At 44.5% G+C, this 18,862-nt stretch overlaps 1 protein-coding gene across 4 annotated transcripts in view; it reads right to left on the bottom strand.

The window, feature by feature from the left end:
* CDH12 (cadherin 12) overlaps positions 1-18,862 on the bottom strand; it is a 721,954-nt gene that overhangs the window by 118,864 nt on the left and 584,228 nt on the right. The gene's annotated exons all lie outside the window — the stretch shown is intronic.

Below are 18,862 nucleotides of genomic sequence, written 5' to 3'. Positions count from 1 at the left end.
AGGCCCCACAGGAGGCCCTGGTGCACCCACCAACAACAGTGGGCAGCAGGTTGGCCATCTTGCACTAATTAGTACTGATCAAACAAAATAACACCAGAGACACCAGAGACAGAATACCAGACTGAGCTGTTCTGCTGTCATTTCGCACTTTTGAGTCAGGTTTTTGGTGTGTTGCTGTGTGCAATGTGTTTACATGGTGCATTTCCATCAGCAGACAGGAATGTATGCATTCTTGCAAAATGCAACATGGTATAACTAGGTGCAGACTTTTATACACACACGCATGCAAGCTTATTCTTCTCTCAGTACCTACAGACACCCGCACATATATAGGTGAGAAAGGATGCAGAATCTGCACAAACTTACAATTTGATAATTAGCAAGCCCAAAGCAATTGAGTACTTTGTTGTGCCTCACCCTGTCAGCATAGCAATATATGTTCATCAGTCTTGCTTTTTCAAACATTGCCCTTCGTAGTGCCACATTTGGGGTTGAAAACTACCCATCATAAGAGAACAATGTGGTTAAAAGCTTCTGCCTCAATCTGCCTGTCTTTGCTTGATAGAAGCAAGCATCACATACAATTTGGACACCAGGACTAGCTAGGAAACCAAAGATTATATATATATATATATATATATATATATATATATATATATAAAATTTTTATTAACCGACCATTCAAATCAAATCAAATCACATCACATAAATTCCAAATTCCAAAGCCAAATTTTAATTTTTTGTTGGGGGTACTCATATTTCAAGTTCCGAAGGGGATTCCAATCATCTTCTTGCTGCTGCATTAATGTCCACAAAATCTGTCCAAATAATGTTCATAATTCTATCCAGTCCTATCTTGCTGTTCCCACATCTCATCTTATTATTTTCATATATTTTCCTTTTTCATTGTGACCTCTTCTGATAATCTCCTTAAGCATGTAAAAACAAGTTGTAATCCTGTGTGAATTTTTCTGTTTGTCCAATAACCATATCGAGATGGTTTCCATATATCATCACTTCCATAAATAAAAGCACTCTTTCCATCATTAATCTTCACAAATCTGTCGCCTTCTTTAGTCCTCTGAGAAGGTTCGCCCGCAGTATGAAAACAAATCCATTCCTCCTCCCAGACATAAATCTTTCGACAGAACTTGCCAAAATGGCGACGCTGTTTTTTACTGCGTCATCCCAAAGCTCTTGTACTTTCCTCGATCTCCTTAAAACATGCTTTTGGTTAGAATTTATCTCCACACAGTCTTAAATCATCCAGCTTAGGTCATTTAAGCGGCATTTCTGACTTGTGAGGGGGGATTATTGGTTAATCACATAGAAGAAAGAAAGAAAAGCCCCCCCCATCCAGTCCCACTGCCGACATACCGAGCCTTGGTGTGTCTTCTCATGATATATTCCTGTTTATCTGACCCGTCTTCTTTCTTAGAGGTCCCTTCAATTAGCAGTCTTTACTCCCCATTCTTCACTTAAAATATGTGCATTTGCTCGTTCCTAATTGTTTCTTTTCAAGTTGCTGCAGCTAGTGGCACGAATCAGAGACAGCGTCCAGGAGAGCCGAAATCCTCACAAGGGCGTTCTGCCTAGTACCCTCACTCCATCGAATCCGGGGGTGATTTATGGGCACAGCAGGCAAGGGCAGTCCCCCCCCATTCCCTTGGGGGGGGGCAGGGAGGCTGCATACTCCCATAACAGCCTCTTAATTACCTCGTGTGGGTCGGAGAGATGTTATTGTCGGCCATCTTCCAATGCGCCCCTAGTGCCCCCCCCCCGAAACCAAAGATGTTTTCACACTGATCACAATATTGAGGGGGAAAACATTACCTTTCCTGTCTGTTCCATACTAAAAAGAGAGGTTGTGGGGGAAGAAAGCAAGCACATTCAGCCAAATTCACTTAACAGTTTCATTCAGGAAGGTCAGGGGCTGAACAGGCAGGGCCAGTACAGCCATCTTCACGTACCTTCAATGGATAGGGTTTAAGAATAATTGGAGAGGACTTATGTGTATAGCATATCCGCTCGTGAATTGCCATTGGCTTCATATCCTAGTCTGCTACATTGTCATGCCATTTCCCTGGCTGCTCTGGCACCAGGTTGCCTCTGTTGCCAAATGTGACAGCTGCAACGGACAGTTTTCAAGTCCAGCTTACTCTAGGCCCCTTTGCATGTGAATCATGTGGATCACACATGGAAAGGAGCTGCAGAGCGGTACCCAAGGCCTCACCCCAAAAGTCACTATGAACCCCAGAATGAATAGGAATTTGTCATATGGAAGCTTTTTTCCCTGCAGTTCTGGAGCTGAACTGAGGAACAGCAATGACTGGACCACAGAGGCAGCCCTTTCCTATGCATGCATTAGTTTAAAGGTTTTAACATCTTGAGTCACTAGGTGATTCACAGCTAGCTGTTTCTTGCTCCTACAGTTACTACTGCAGCTCTTAGAGCAGTAGAGCAAGATGTTGTAGTTTAGTCCTGCTGGAGACTTGATTCAGTCTGCTTCTCAATTGTCCTTAAGTCTGACTGTAACAGAGGCATTAACTGTTCAATCCAGGCCTCTGCATCACACGTGCAAAATTTCAAGATGATGATGGTGATCACAGGAGTCAACTCCTAGGGGCTGAGGCCCCTTTGGCCACCACAATAAAATACCATCATACCTTGTGTTGCGTTCTGCTCTTGTTAGGGACTTTCAGCTTATGAAAGTGGCAAACCCAGAAGTGTTTACTTCTGGGTTCGCCTCCTGCACATGTGCAGAAGCAATCTGTGCACTTCACACATGCTCAGAAGCGCTCAATCGTGCTGCGCACATGTGCAGAAGAGGTGCTCTAGTTGCAGATTTTTCAGGGTGTGAATGGCACCACAAAACGGATTAAGTCTGAAACTAGAGGTACCACTGTATTTGAAGGGTCTGGCCCCCTCCAAAGTTGACTGGTGTTGCCATTCAAATGGTGTGTGCACACCACATCTTGTGATCAGTTATGCTTACCTGCCCCCACAACATTTATTCAAGTTGGTACCCCAATGGTGATTTTAAAGAATGGGCAACAATTTACATGTAACTTGCAACTTACACACATTTAACTTTAGGCACTTGGCTAAATAAATAAATAGAAGCTGAAAAGGGGGCAGGAAATAAGACTTTGGAAATCCCATCCACCACTGAATCCACTGTGTTTTGACTATACATGATTTTGGCTTTACATCCTATACCTGGCACATAATTTGAAAGTTGAGAGTTGCTTGTATAATTAAGGAGATTCATTCCTGTTGGAACTGGAGCCTCATTGGCACTAATCAAGTTGTTCATTTGGGATGATTCCTTCCAGTCCTGAACTATTGAATAAGAAGTGGCCATAAAAATGTACCCGTATTCAACAAGAAAATGAATTTTTCATGCCACGTTTTGTCTCTGTCCAGAACCACCTCTAAACCTCCTTAGGCCAGCTGCCACACTATGCCAACCAGATGATGAAATTGCATGGGGATCTGTACATAACCCATCCTGTAAATAGGCAATATTTAATAATGAGAACTATTTTCAAGTGAGGAATAGCATCATGACTAAGAGCTGAAGATAAAAAGATACACAAGATAAATCTATAACAAAATGAGGCTATATTAAGCAGGTAACCTTGCCAAGTTTGCATTTCTCTCTTCTGGAGCACACCAAAAGAGATTTTTGCAAGCACAAGGAAATACAGCTCTGCTGGGGAACATCAATTAATTTGTGTTCTGAATAGAGAATAACCAATTCTCTCTGAACATGTAAGGTGCTGAGAGCATTTGATTTTATTCAGACTTTAGAAAAACAGCCCTCTCTTGCAGCAACACGCCAATTTTTAAGTTTTTAATGTGTGTTGGCATGATGTCTGCTCAGAAACATTCCATTGCAGGGAGTTGGGCTAGATTCTATGATTCTAAGTAAACTCCACTGAGCTCAACATCACTTACTCCTGGGTAGATGTGCTTAGAAATATAGTTGTTCTTAGTGGGCATTCATTTTGATTTTTTTGAAGCTATGTTATACGGCATTAGATTGTACCATTCTCTCACATTCCCCCCCCCCCCCATCATTTTTCTTCCCAGAAAAAACTAACACTATTTAAAAACTGAGCTTATCATTGATTGAACTGTGCAAAAATGCCATATCCACTTTAATGTTTAGAAATTACATTTTTTGGTATAAAATTTGATGGTTGGTATTATATTAAATATTGGTTTTATTTAATATTAAAGTATAACATTGCTTTATTGTAATCTGCCCTGGGATCTTATGATGAAGTATGGGTAAGAAATTCTATATACATAAATTTGCAGCCCACATTTGCTGGTATACAACTGAGTTGCACTCACAAAAACCGACAGTCTGAAAGTTGTGTATGATTAAAAACAACAACTCCTGAAAGATTTCTTACTGATTAAACCACAACTTTATTTCTTTCGTTATTTACTTCACTTCTTCCTCCAATATGACACTTTGGAAAAATTCATGTGCTGCTTCATGAAATGCCGTTAAGAATAAATAAAGTCCTCTGCTAGTGTATACATGAGTAACAAGATCATTATTATTTCTCAGTTTGAATTATGGCTACAGCCTTCAATTTTTATTCCAAGACTTACTTTTGGTTAGAGCTCCCATCAAATTCTGACGAATGCAAAACTTGAGGAGACAAATATACAGGTTCTTGCTCAAGGAAACTGTCTGAGGTTTTTTTGTTTGTTTGCTTGCTTGTTTAAAGTTTGGGAACATCCATTGTCGGAAGGTAAAAAATATTCTTTTTTGTGGGTCTCCTGTGTAAAGATGAGTTACATACCCTCCAACATTTCTCTGATGAAAATAGGGACAAGTCAGTCTACTTCTTGTCTGTGTCAACTTCACATGTGTATATTCATAATTTAGGGTTGCCATATTTCAAACAGTGCAAATTTGGACACAAAAGTTGTTGAGCTTTCCCCCCGCAAATCTCCACTTCCGACATGGGTCGCCATACATTCAGATTTTCCTGAATATTACAGCATTTGCCAGCAGGACACAGTTTCTGACAGCCGATTCCCAGCTATGTCTGGGAAATTCTGGCTATATGGCAACCCTACATAATTCCACATTATTCAGCATGTTGTTGTTTTAATCTGCATTTAAATATGTCTTTCCGAATGCATTTCATTTCAAAGCAGGCATTTCTGACTCTATTTGTTACTTCAAATATCCCTTTTGAAATGCATTTCTCCCAAAATACACACTCTTAAACACATTTTGGTGTTAGTCTCAGCTTCAGAGGCTAAGTCACACTGGGTCTGGATGACCCCTGCTTGGCCTCATTGCAGGATCCTGGCTTTTCACTCAATGATGGAGCCTGGCACAGGGCTTGCAGTAAGGAATCCCGTGGCTCAAGCATGACAATACACTTATTTGCTGGGAATAACTCAAAGATTTTCATGGTGCCCAATGTGATGCTCACCAAACATGTATGTTAATATTAGAAGCTTGGTTTTTAAATTATATTTTTCATCACGTTTTGTAAACTGATGCCTGGAACGTGGTTACTCGGTGGTACCTATATCAGTATACAGTGGTACCTCAGGTTACATATGCTTCAGGTTACATGAGCTTCAGGTTACAGACTCCGCTAACCCAGAAATAGTGCTTCAGGTTAAGAACTTTGCTTCAGGATGAGAACAGAAATCGTGCTCCGGCAGCACGGCGGCAGCAGAAGGCCCCATTAGCTAAAGTGGTGCTTCAGGTTAAGAACAGTTTCAGGTTAAGTACGGACCTCCGGAATGAATTAAATACTTAACCCGAGGTACCACTGTACCTGAAGGAGCATCTCCACCCCCATCGTTCAGTCCGGACACTGAGGTCCAGCTCCGAGGGCCTTCTGGTGGTTTCCTCACTGTGAGAAGTGAGGTTACAGGGAACCAGGCAGAGGGCCTTTGTGGTTGTGGTGCCAACCCTGTGGAACGCCCTCCCATCAGATGTCAAGGAAATAAACAATTATCTGACTTTTAGAAGACATATTATAATGGTATGGGGTTGCTCGTGCGTAAGTTGCTGCCTCTCCTGGCTATGTTGCCTTGTTAAACCTTTCTGTCTGGACAGCCCTTCAATTCGTGGCTGCCTCAGTCACTAGCAGAATCCGTCAGTGGGCATTTCTTAAACCTTTTCCAACATAAAAGTTGTTTGACACCCAGTCTCCTCCTACTTTCTCTGCGCGGAAGTCTTCTGCGCAGGGAGGGCGTGGGTAGTGGAGGACCAGTGCTCTCCCCGCTGGTGTCCGGTGAAGAGTCTGGGAGCCCTCTCGCCGATTCCCCCATGTGCCCCTCCTTATTCCTGGGGTTGCACTGAATTGCTTCCCCATCTGCTGAGCTGCCTCTCTCCCTGCTGGGCCCTTCTCCAGCATCATTGGAGAGCCTTCCTTCCACCTCTAGCTCCGATGTCAGTTCCCTGACACATATGAAGGCAGCCCTGTTTAGGGAAGGGTTTTTTTATGTTTGATGTTTTATTGTGTTTTTTTTTATATCCTGTTGGAAGCCACCCAGAGTGACTGGGGAGACCTGGCCAGATGGGAGGGGTGTAAGAGAAGAAGAAGAAGAAGAAGAAGAAGAAGAAGAAGAAGAAGAAGAAGAAGAAGAAACATTAATTTCTTCACCTAGGTACAGATAAGCCTCCCAATCTATAATGGGTGGGGGTGCCTTTGGCATTTATTATTTGTTTGTTTGCCAACAGACAGAGCAGGTTGTTCACAGGTGTGTGTGTGAGAGAGAGAGGGTGGGGGGATTGGCTATCTTTCAGTTAGTTTTTTTATTAAGGAAAGCAAAACAAACAGCACATGGAGACTTCTAAAGGGTAAACTTTTCTTACTGAAGCAGTTGTTCGAACCAGCTAGTAGCCTCCCTATCACTCCCTGCTCTGCAACATGCAATAAATGCCCCGTTCTGGAAGGGGGGGGGGGACTGGCAAGCTGTCAGTAGAGAAGATGTCAGAGTGGCTCTGAGGGAGAACTGCAGGGTCTACCGCTCCTCCACCATTGCTTGTTGGCCTGCATCCAAACTGGAAACCTCCCTGTCCTGTCTCCTCGCTATCCCTCAAGCGCCCTGTTTCCAGCACTTTCCAGCCCATCCCCCTCCTCTGAGGTGTGGTCAGTGTCCCCCCACCAGTTCCCAGGCTCGAAATTCTCTTCATCTGCGCCTTCTCTTGAGGGGCTCCTCTGTTGGGCATCCAGGGACTGGCTGGATGAGAGTGCGTCCTCAGCCAGCCAGTCCCCGACATTGTGGTTCCAATTCACCACCTTCAGTGTTTCCAATAAATCTAAATCTGATTGGATAATAAGTCCCCTGGGTTTGTTTGTTTGGCAGATGGAATTAATTTTACAAACAAAGGCCCTTGCTTTTATAGCGCACTTCAAAACTTTGTGTGAGGTGTCATCACTCATTGGCCTCCAGCTGGCCTTGTTTAGAGTAATAAAAAAATACGGTGGGGGGGGGGGCATGCCGACAAATATGTAAGAAAAATGAGCCTTTGCCTGCCTTAAAAGTGCAGATTTTTCATTTTAATGTTACATCTACAGGAAGCCTGCATTGGTGTTGAGGGGTACCAAATGCATGCCATGGAATGAAATTTGGTGCTATAAAATTATGACAAAGTTTTGCTCCTATACAGCATCAGTCTTAGGAGGAATGATGCTTTTGTTAGGAAGGGGTCGGGTTACACGCTTTCCCCCCCATGCACATGATTAGAATGCAAAGCTGTGCTCGCTCGGCAGCTCAGCATTGAATCCATTAATTAATTCTTATTTAATTATCATGCAAGTTGACAGAAGTCAATTTGCCTGTCTGTCGTATTTGATGGCTTTGAGAAAGCAAAGTTTAAAATTACTGCAGCTAGAGATATCACTTTCGTTAGGATGAAAGAGTACTTTAGGGCAGAGTCGTATTTGCCACTGGGAAGCTGGCCCTCTCAGAAATATATATATATGAAAATTAAAGAAATTAAAGGAAGCAGAATGTACCTTTCTCATGATACGATGCACAAATCACATTTGTTAGTGTAACACTGTAGCACCTCAAGCTTTCATCATAATGATCTATGGAAAGCTTGGTGCATTATGGCACTACACTGTTGGCAAGTCACAGCGAGTTGTCTTCTTAAGAACAGTGAGGCTTCAGACCCTATAAAAGAGCATCCATAATTCATTCAGATCTCTCGCTGTTCACCTTCCCGTGGTAACCCGGAGGGTCCAAAATAGATGAATAATGAATGATGAGATCAAAAAGATTGAGCCAATGGCAAGAGGCTGGGCTCTTCCTTCATCTCCAAACACATTTTTTGTTTTGTTTTTTTGTTAAGTATGCCATAGAACTCTGGAATTTTGTGGTTCAAGCACTACTGATCATTTTGCTGCCTGCAAAATACGCTGTGATTCCAGATCAGAAGGATGGACTGATAAATCTCCTTCCTATTCAGTTCTCTGAATCCTCTCACCAACATAGTCGCAACAAAAAGTTGCAAGTAGTCAACCAACCATCATACCCTCCAACATTTCTCCAATGCTTAGAAAATTGAAGTAATTTAAAACTGTTTTAGTATTTTAACTTTTGTTGAAGTTTTTTTTTTTTTAAAAAAAACAAAACAGGGTTGTATCCCCCCCCCCTTGATTTTACTCTTTTATGTTTTGTAAACTGCTTTGAGTTTTTTGGGGCGCTGAGCCTCTTGGGCTTGCCAATCAGAAGGTCAGCGGTTTGAATCGTCATGACGGGGTGAGCTCCCATTGCTCGGTTCCAGTTCCTGCCAACCTAGTGGTTCGATAGCATGCCAAAAAAAAGTGCAAGTAGATAAATAGGTACTGTTCCGGTGGGAAGGTAAACAGCATTTCCGTGCACTGCTCTGGTTCCTTTGTGCCAGACAAAAGCCGGCTCCCTCAGGCCTGTAAAGTGAGATGAGCTCCGCAACCCCAGAGTCGTCTGCGACTGGACTTAACTGTCAGGGGTCCTTTACCTTTACCTTGACCTTTACAATGTGGCAGATTATATTTTTTATGAAGTAAATAACAAATAAATATAAAAAAACCTGACCTTAACACCACACCAAGCCACTTGGAACACCAATTCCAATCCCTTTGCATTTTGAGTCTTCCTTTATTCCTCCCAAATCATCTTACTATCCAGACATGCCACACATAACTGCTATTTCGATAGAAAACCATGGATGAAATATGTGGGCGGGGGGGGGGGTGACCTAATAAAGCAATTTTGCCCATCTTTGGCATAATACATTGTAGCATTATTTGAATCTCGTTGTTTTCCTTTCACTGCAGTTAAGAGCAAAGTTAGACTACTGTTGAACACGTGTAAGACACCTTTTCTAGGTTATGCCTCAGTAGCCAATTTTGCTGGGCATGTACTAATGGCAAGACGAATAAAAAAGCAAATGGATTTTACATGTGTGCAATGCAATGTATTTCAGAAGTACAGGGAAAGGGAAGCAGACCGAATCTGAACTGGAGTCAGAGTACAAGAACTCGCTATTAAGATTTGTGAATAATGCATGCATACCTTATCTGTTGCTTTTATCTTTCTGTATAGAAATGTAAGAAGCAGAACCTTTTCAACATGAGATTGCAAGCTTTTGGTGGTTAACACAGTTTCAGATGAAAACTATTAACATTTAGGAATGACAGCACTTTAAAGATCTCACAGGGCACATTTGGTTTTAGTGCCACTTTAATTATTTGCATTTAACAGTATTTTAATTTTCCCAAGACAGATCCCTCTTTTCATTGGAGAAATGTTCGAGGCTGCTTCCAAACTGTCGCTATTTTGGGATAGGATTCAATCACATACTATCAAACTCAGGTTGTGCAATTAAAGTTGGTCCAGTACTCCTGTAGGACAAAACCGCTTGCCTCCCAACTGAACTTTTTGTGATAAAAGAAACGATGGTGATATGCATTGGAAAGCATGAGAGAACACTTGCAGGATGCAATGTCATGTAACCTCTCCCATAAACAAATGAGAAAGAATGCTCATTGAACAAGCAGTTACCATCTAACCTCCCTGCAATCTTTGTGCAGGCAGATTAGGATGAATGATCAATAAACAGGTCATCTAGAAGTGATCAGTGTTACTGTGTGGACCAGTAAATATCGCTTCACGTTACATGTATGTTTACCTGCATAACTGAAACTCCAGTAACTTTGCATTAAGTGACGAGCAATAGATGTACTACTGGCTGTTAACAAAATCACTGCCAAGCTATCATGGAATGAAACAGAACTGTGGAATATAGGCTTTTATCCATTTACTGAACACTGTTTCTGCAAAAGGCATTTGCTTTGCATGAATAAAACTGTCAAAATGTGTGCCATATCGGCAGCTGTTAGACAAATGTCGCTATTACCTCCTGTGCAGGCACTTTTTCAGGGCCTTGTTCACCCTCCCCTAGAGTTTATGCCATACTGAGATTATAAATGGCTTTGCTATTTCAATATGCAGGGAATAAATCATGTTTTACATGTCTACAGCCAGGGCTGGCCTAAGACCCTTTGGCGCCTGAGGCAAGATGTGTCACCAGTTCTTCCCCTTACAGATCCAGACTCATACCCCGGTGGGGTGGCAAGCTTGGGAGGCAGGAGCATGCCATGCAAAGCAGGTCACCTCATTGGTGTGATGCCAAGTTGGGCAGCAAGCTAGGTTAGGGGTTGCAGGGCAGACCACATGGCATATCTTTCTAACCCCTCAGAATTTGCCAGCTGAAGCCATTTTCTCACTATGCATCATGTTAGGGCCAGCCCTGTCTATTGCTCTCCTGTGCAGAAGATGGTACTCCTCAAACTTTTTAAACTGGGAGAGTCCTCAATTTGCTCTGCATTCTGCCCCCTGCTATGCAACACAGATGGAACAAACAAAAATAACTGCAGGTGGATTCAGTAGCAGTCTACCGAATCCAGTTTTATTGCCTTCTCACCAGGGGTGCCAACTCTAGGGGGCGGAAGGGGCTTTGGTCCCCTCAATATCAGTGGGAAGGGGCCACCATCTCCCGCCGCCACTTGCTGAGTGGGGGGGGGGCACACAGAGGGTGAATATCGCCCTCCGCAGGCCGCACCTAGTGAGCGTTCATGCGCCAGGCGGAGGTGGAACGTGTGATGTGATGTTGGGCCCTCACTTGTGGAGGGCAAGTTGGTGACCCTACTCCTCCCTTTAGCAAGGTATGCATTGTGCTACATGTACTGCAATGGGCCAGCTACTGATATGAATGTAAGGCTCTTCCACACCTCACAAAGGTTTTTACCTCATTCTCCAGCAGATGAGATTTTGGTGCTTTCTCCCACCTCTCTCTCACTGCCCCTAAGTTCAGTACAGTGGTACCTCAGGTTACATACGCTTCAGGTTACAGACTCCACTAACCCAGAAATATTACCTCGGGTTAAGAACTTTGCTTCAGGATGAGAACAGAAATCATGCTCCTGCGGCGCGGCAGCAGCAGAAGGCCCCATTAGCTAAAGTGGTGCTTCAGGTTAAGAACAGTTTCAGGTTAAGGATGGACCTGCAGAACGAATTAAGTACTTAACCTGAGGTACCACTGTATGTGATAGTGTCTTCCATATCCGTATCATTTATCGAGGCAAGATCTGTGAAGGCATGGAGCAGGGACTTTTCAGTGGTGGTGTCAGTCTCGTGGTTGTCTTTGGGGAAAACGACAGGCACTAATCTTTCTCGTGCTTTCAAGTAGAGGATTTTTCAAAATTATTATTCAGGGAAGCCTTTCAGCTGCCCCATTTTCTAATGTCGTTTCCCCACTGCAGTATCTGTCATGGTATGGAACTGTGGCTTTCTGACTGAATGCTGAATTTCATTTACGCTTGTGGGCATGATGCAACACAAAAACAAAAAGTTTGGCTTCTCCTCCATCTTTTCTGTGCATGCTTCTGTTTCCCCACAACTCCATAACAACAGCAAGAAAGAACTGTATGCTGGTATCTGACCCCAAATTTTGTTACTTTACTCCTACAATTTTCTGGGTTAAGGAGGCTGAAAATGAGTATTTTCCCTGGAATTATGTGCTATGTGGCAATGAGCACTAAGCATGCACTATATTCCATTAGTTTTCTGGGAGTGGTTTTTACATTGTGTGAAAGCTCAAATACCATGTGGGCATTAGCAGTTAGGGAAATGACATTAACTGCTCTGTGAATGCAGTCTGAGATTAAGGGGAAAGACAGGCAGGTGGGGGGCAGCTGAGGGCAAACCAAAGTTGGTGGGGCAGTAACCCACTTGCCAAATGGATCACTTTCCATTTTCAAAAGTTTGGTGCTGGCCCTAAACTGGATCATTCCAGTGATCAACATCTATTGTAAGCCATACTGCAAAATCATTGCCTATTTTTGCCTTCTTCTTCCTTCATCTTCCACTTACACCTCCGGCCACTCGAGCTGGGCTTCCCATCATTTATGCTGGAGACTATCTGACTATGTGGGTGGGACTGTGGGTTAAACCACAGAGCCTAGGACTTGCCGATCAGAAGGTCGGCGGTTCGAATCCCCGTGACGGGGTGAGCTCTCATTGCTCGGTCCTTGCTCCTGCCAACCTAGCAGTTCGAAAGCATGTCAAAGTGGAAGTAGATAAATAGGTACCACTCCAGCAGGAAGGTAAACGGCGTTTCCGTGCACTGCTCTGGTTCACCAGATGCGGCTTAGTCATGCTGGCCACATGACCTGGAAGCTGTACTCCAGCTCTCTCGCCCAATAAAGCGAGATGAGCGCCGCAACCCCAGAGTCGGTCATGACTGGACCTAATGGTCCCTTTACCTTTACTTTATCTGACTACAGACACAAATAATCTGTGCGTATTCATCTGGCTTTGTGCTAACGTATTGACTGACTGTTTGTAACAGACACAGAAAAGGGGAGCCGACGTGCAGGAGTGGCAGGGATGGGTATTTATTTTCAGCAGAGTGGATTATGTGCCGCTAATTAGTAATTATTTCTTTTTCCACATAAAGAGAGCCAATCTATCAGATTTGCATCACATACTTTAGTATGCATCTATTTTCCCCATTACCCAGGACAATATGAAGACAAAACAAAGGCAATTCATAATGGAACAATATTGGGGTGGAAGAACACACTAAATGCAGGCGTGTGTAAGAAACTCCCAGGGGGGACCTTTTTCTAAGGAAGCACATCTTCTTGCAGGAGGTAATTTGGAAGGGATAAACTGTGAGGAACGGGTGCAGGGGAGAGTAAAGTGGCCGTTAACCCTTTCCCTAGGTGTCATTCTCCCTCCACAACCCCTGCCTCCCCATTTAGGAACATAGGAAATGTCCTTATATTGAAGTTATATAGAAATGACTTTTCCCAGTTTCACACGATGGGGCTCAAGGTGAGTTTTTGCACCCACAAAGAAGGGTTTAAAACCCTGTAAGAAGAAAAGTGGCTGGGAGAGAAAAGATGCTATAGAAAAGCAAAGGGTGATGGGAAGGGTCCAAATATTGCTGCCCCAGTTCTGCATGGCCAAATGGCCCCCTATTCTTAAGACAGGAGGTTGTGGAGGTTGTAGCTTGCTTTCTTAGAAAAAAAGCATTTGCAAAATAATGTCTGGATGGTGAATAATGAGTTTGCATTGTTTACAGAGCTTGCCCTTTTCCGATATCCATGGCTAGCTTTAACGAAAACCATCCACTGTTACTAGAATGATTTTATGCTCTCCAGGGAGATAAAGCACGTGCTGTAAAGTGTTGCAGAATCATTTGTTTGGGGTCAGCAATCTTTGTGATACAGGTAAGTAAAAGGTTATTTTCCATGGGGAAAGTAGCAGGGTCATATACAAAATATTGGCATTAAAGAGAGGGAGGGAGCAAGTGGACCTTATGAATTTTAATGGCATGCAATGCTTTCTGCTGACTGTTTTTCTCCCTTGCAGTTTAAATAGAGTGGCTCAGAGTGATGACCCATGCCTGTAAACTTGTAAGAGATGACAACTTTCCCTTCTGCCTCCCTCCCCCATTCTCCGCATCCCCTGGAGCTTTGCTCACCTTGCAGCTGTGAATTTCAAACAGTTAATGTCAATTTGCCTGGCTTAGAAGTTGAACACACAGTCTAACAAGAGTGCCAATTACTAGGTGAACCAAAACCTCATCAGCGAGTCCTTTTGCTCTCCCCCACTTTTCTTTCTTCTTTTAAACTAGGCCCAGACCTATTGATATTCCACATCTGTATAATGGGGAACACACTTCTGCTTCCAAAGGCATTCATCAGAAGGAGAATATTCACAGCAGAGCACTCCACTTACATTGTACATACATAGTGCGGACGACTATTTATTCTGTTAAGTAGTGAAACAAAATATAAATCTGTGACTTAAGGGTCATTGGAGTATGTTCAGTCTAATTGCTATGGCCTTGTTCACGTGGAAGCTTATTCATCATGTCTATTATGTTCCCTCAGCCTGAAAGTGGAGATGAGCACCACACCCTATAGTCAAGCTGACCAGGGGTCCTTTACCTGTTTTTACCTACCTCGCAGAGGCTGTACTCCTTGAGAGTCAACATACCTGCCATGGTAGCATGTCATGTATTGCAGTTAGGAACCCTGCTGGAGATGTTCATGGGGGTATATCAAAAAAAGCTTGAAGCATTTCTGTTAGGGATTATAGCAGCAGAAATCGACCCCCAAATTGTTAAAGATGTTTATGTACGCAACAGCAGCAGCTAGGATTCTGTAGGTACAGAAATGGGAAGAAGTAGTTCTAAGAATCTAATGATGAGCATTTTGTGGAAGAATGGATACCTTTTTTGGACTGTTTAAAGAAATATTATAGTATGATGAGTTTGTGAGCAGGATTGAAGGGGTGAAAGAACAACTCCATGGAAAACAGGGTGAGGAGTCGACAAAAATAAAAGTTGAAATTGTGTTTTGACTGTATATATTGAAAATGTTGCAACTTAATAAAATATCATTGTGGGGGAAGAGATGTTCATGGGGGAAGGATGAGGAACTGGGATAATGCCCACTGTTGGTGTCCTGATCTCCACAGGTCTGAACAGAGCCTATCTGTGTAAGACCTCTTTGAATGACCAGAAACTGCATAAGGTAGGATCCTTTATTATAGAGGCAGAGTCTATGTACTGTAGCAGGAAACCCCCCCCCCCATCATTCAGTTTGTACAAACTTCACACACACACTACATACGCTACACTTCTGTTATAAATTCATAGAAAATCAACCATACATCGGATTTGCACTCTTCCACTTTTATTTTACTCCATGAAGGAAAGACTACAAAATGGGGAAGGTTTGATACAGGGCAGCCATAATCCCTTCACCATATCAGCACATCCACAGGAGCCCTGCCCAGTTGCTATGCCAACACTGATGATCCCAGACAGAAGACAATCAAGATCACAAAGAACTTGCATATGGGAGTGGATTCTGCATGGACTGGAACAAAGGACAGGGGGCAGGAAACTGCGACTACCTTTTGTCTTCAGAAAATGACTCATGGGGAGGGGTAGAAGTGAACCAGCCAGGTGACAGGACACTCAGGTTACCACCACAACTCCTCCCTCAACCCCTCCTTTCTGTAATGTATGCATGATGTTTCTGGGGGTGGGCTTGACCTAGAGGAGGGGGAATTTCAAAAGTTTTTATAAGGTCTTGCACACCATTTTCTGTGTCTTTTCCTCTCTCCTGCAAGTGAGGGGAACACCCTGTTGCAACAGTTCAATAAAGTCCAAGCCTACAGGCTACTGATTTGCTCCAATTTACTCTGGTTGGTGTCTTTACTTTTTGTCCAAGGGAGCCCTCGGATTTTTCCGGTAACAGTACAAAGAGTTGTAAGTGCCAGCCTCCAAAGCTTCAGACAGATGTGCAGAGATCAGGAGCAAGGATAGTGGATGTAATCCCGACCTCAGACATTCACTAAATATTTGCACACATTGCTATAGAGATGGTGGTGAAGTTAAGTAATTTTAGACTCTGGTCTTAGCCTCACCTAATTCAGCTGCAGGCAATGCGATGGGGCAGCAATGCTCACCTGATCTCCAGTCATTCACATCACAGCTGCTTATGTGAGGTACAGGGGGAGCACAAAGGTGGCAGAAAGGTCTACATGGTGCAAATAGACCGGTGGGTACCCTGAATTGGCACAACTGGTGTGGTTTTCATTGCCCCTCTCACTCTACATCCCAGTAATCAACAACAACATGACCAATCAGAAAAGTGCATTAGTCCACCCTGTCACCAACTATTGATATTACTTTGAACTTGGCTAAACCAGCCTTATTGCATTTCAAGGCCTAGACCAGTGTTTCCCAAACTTGTGCTGCCAGCTGTTTTTGGACTACAACTCCTATCATCCCTAGTTAGCAGGACGAGTGATCAGGGATGATGGGAGTTGTAGTTCAAAAACACAGGCTTGGGAAACACTGGCCTAGACTTTGCCTCAAAGTCTACCAAGACACATCTGTAAACACAGCATACAGCTGTAGCACACATAGTTGGTGGTGCTGAGAATGGGCTCCTTATGAATAATAATAATAATAATAAATTTTATTTATATCCCGCCCTCCCCAGCTGAAGCCGGGCTCAGGGCGGCTAACAACAATCAAATAATCAAACAATCAAATAATCCAACATTCTAAAAACATTTCATTATAAAAAATTAATTAAAATCAAATTAATGGCAACCGTTGAGCAAAATTCTGTGCAGGTTGCCAGAGGAGGGAGTCAGGCTGGGCCCTGACCAAAGGCCTGGTGGAACAACTCTGTCTTGCAGGCCTTGCGGAAAGATGTCAGGTCCCGCAGGGCCCTAGTCTCTTGTGACAGAGCGTTCCACCAGATTGGAGCCGCAGCCGAGAAAGCCCTGGCTCTAGTTGAGGCCAGCCTAACCTCTCTGAGGCCTGGGACCTTCAAGATGTTTTTATTTGCAGACCGTAGGTTCCTCTGTGGGGCATACCAGGAGAGGCGGTCCCGTAGGTACGAGGGTCCTAGGCCGTATAGGGCTTTAAAGGTTAAAACCAGCACCTTAAACCTGATCCTGTACTCCACCGGGAGCCAGTGCAGCTGGTATAGTACCGGATGAATGTGATCTCGCAGCGAAGACCCCATAAGGAGTCTCGCCGCAGCATTCTGCACCCGCTGGAGTTTCTGGGTCAGTCTCAAGGACAGCCCCACGTAGAGCGAGTTACAATAATCCAGTCTGGAGGTGACCGTCACGTGGATCACAGTGGCTAGGTCAAGGCGAGAGAGATAAGGGGCCAAGTGCTTAGCTTGGCGGAGATGAAAAAATGCCGCCTTTGTTATAGCTGTAATCTGTGCCTCCATAGAGAGGGAGGTATCGAAGATTACACCCAAACTCTTAACGGACGGTGCTGGCACTAATTGCACCCCCGCAAGAGATGGGAGTTGCCCCCCCAATCCCATATCGTCCCGTCCCAGCCAGAGGACCTCTGTCTTCAAAGGATTTAACTTCAACCGACTTCCACGTAACCATCCAGCCACAGCTTCCAAACATCTGGTCAGTGTGTCTGGGGCCGAGTCAGGATGGCCATCCATCAACAGATAGAGTTGGGTGTCATTGGCATACTGATGGCAACCCAGCCCAAAACTCCGGACAAGCTGGGCGAGGGGGCGCATAAAGATGTTAAAAAGCATCGGGGAGAGTATCGCACCCTGAGGCACTCCACACACCAAGGAGTGGCGCGATGACAATTCCCCCCCAAGCGCCACCCTCTGTCCCCGACCACAGAGAAACGAGCGCAGCCATTGAAGGACTGTGCCCTGGATCCCCACGTCGGCAAAGCGGTGGTCCAGGAGTTCGTGATGGACCATGTCAAAGGCTGCTGACAGGTCTAGAAGAATCAGCAGCCCCGACCCGCCTCGATCCAGCTGCCGGCGGAGATAATCTGTATGGGCGACCAGAGCCGTCTCGGTCCCATGACCAGCGCGGAAGCCGGACTGGAATGGATCCAGAGCCGATGTTTCATCCAGAAACCTACCAAGCTGTTCAGCAACCGCTCTCTCAATCACCTTACCCAGGAATGGAAGATTCGAAACCGGGCGGTAATTGGATAGATCTAAGGGATCTAATGATGTTTTCTTTAAGAGCGGGCGCACCACTGCCTCCTTCAATTCCCTTGGAAATATCCCGGTGCCAAGGGACAAATTGATGATATCCCCCAGGGGGGGCCGCACCTCGTCTGGACATGCTCTAATCAGCCAAGACGGGCACGGGTCAAGAGGACAGGTGGTGGGCTTTCCAGCTCGGAGGAGTCTGTCCACATCTGCTGGGGATATCCAGTCAAAGTGGTCCAATACTGGACCCGAGGACAGTCGAGGGGCCTCCAGTTCCTTTATTGTATCCAAATTGGCAGGGAGGTCATGGCGGAGCAACAGGACCTTCTCCGCAAAAAAGCTCGCAAATGCCTCACAGCTGTGTGTCAGATTGTTATTTAAATTTGGCTGTCATTCAAGGGACGTTAAAGACCTAATTATACTAAATAATTGCGCCGGGCGAGAGCTAGCGGATGCAATGGAGGCCGAGAAGTAAGACTTCTTAGCGGCCTTCACTGCCATCTCATAGGTTTTCATAAAAACCCTATAAGATGTTCTTGAGGCTCCGTCACGGGCACCCCGCCATACTCGCTCTAGCCGTCTGAGGTCCCGCTTCATTTTCTGAAGCTCCTCGGTAAACCAGGGAGCCCGGTTTCTGCGGAGTCGCAGAGGGCGCTTAGGTGCGATCTCATCTATGGCTGCCAGGAGCTGGATATTCCAGCCCTCAACAAGCTCAGTCAATGAGTCGCCAGGGGGAGCAAGGTCCCGCAAGGCCATTTCCTGTTCATTTCCTGTTCATCAGTTAACAT

The sequence above is a fragment of the Podarcis pityusensis genome, assembly GCF_964106645.2.
Source record: "Podarcis pityusensis genome assembly, chromosome: 7".
Classification (NCBI taxonomy): Eukaryota; Metazoa; Chordata; class Lepidosauria; order Squamata; family Lacertidae; genus Podarcis; species Podarcis pityusensis.
The sequence above is the reverse complement of the archived record's forward strand: the minus strand, read 5'-3'. Positions and strand labels throughout refer to the sequence as shown.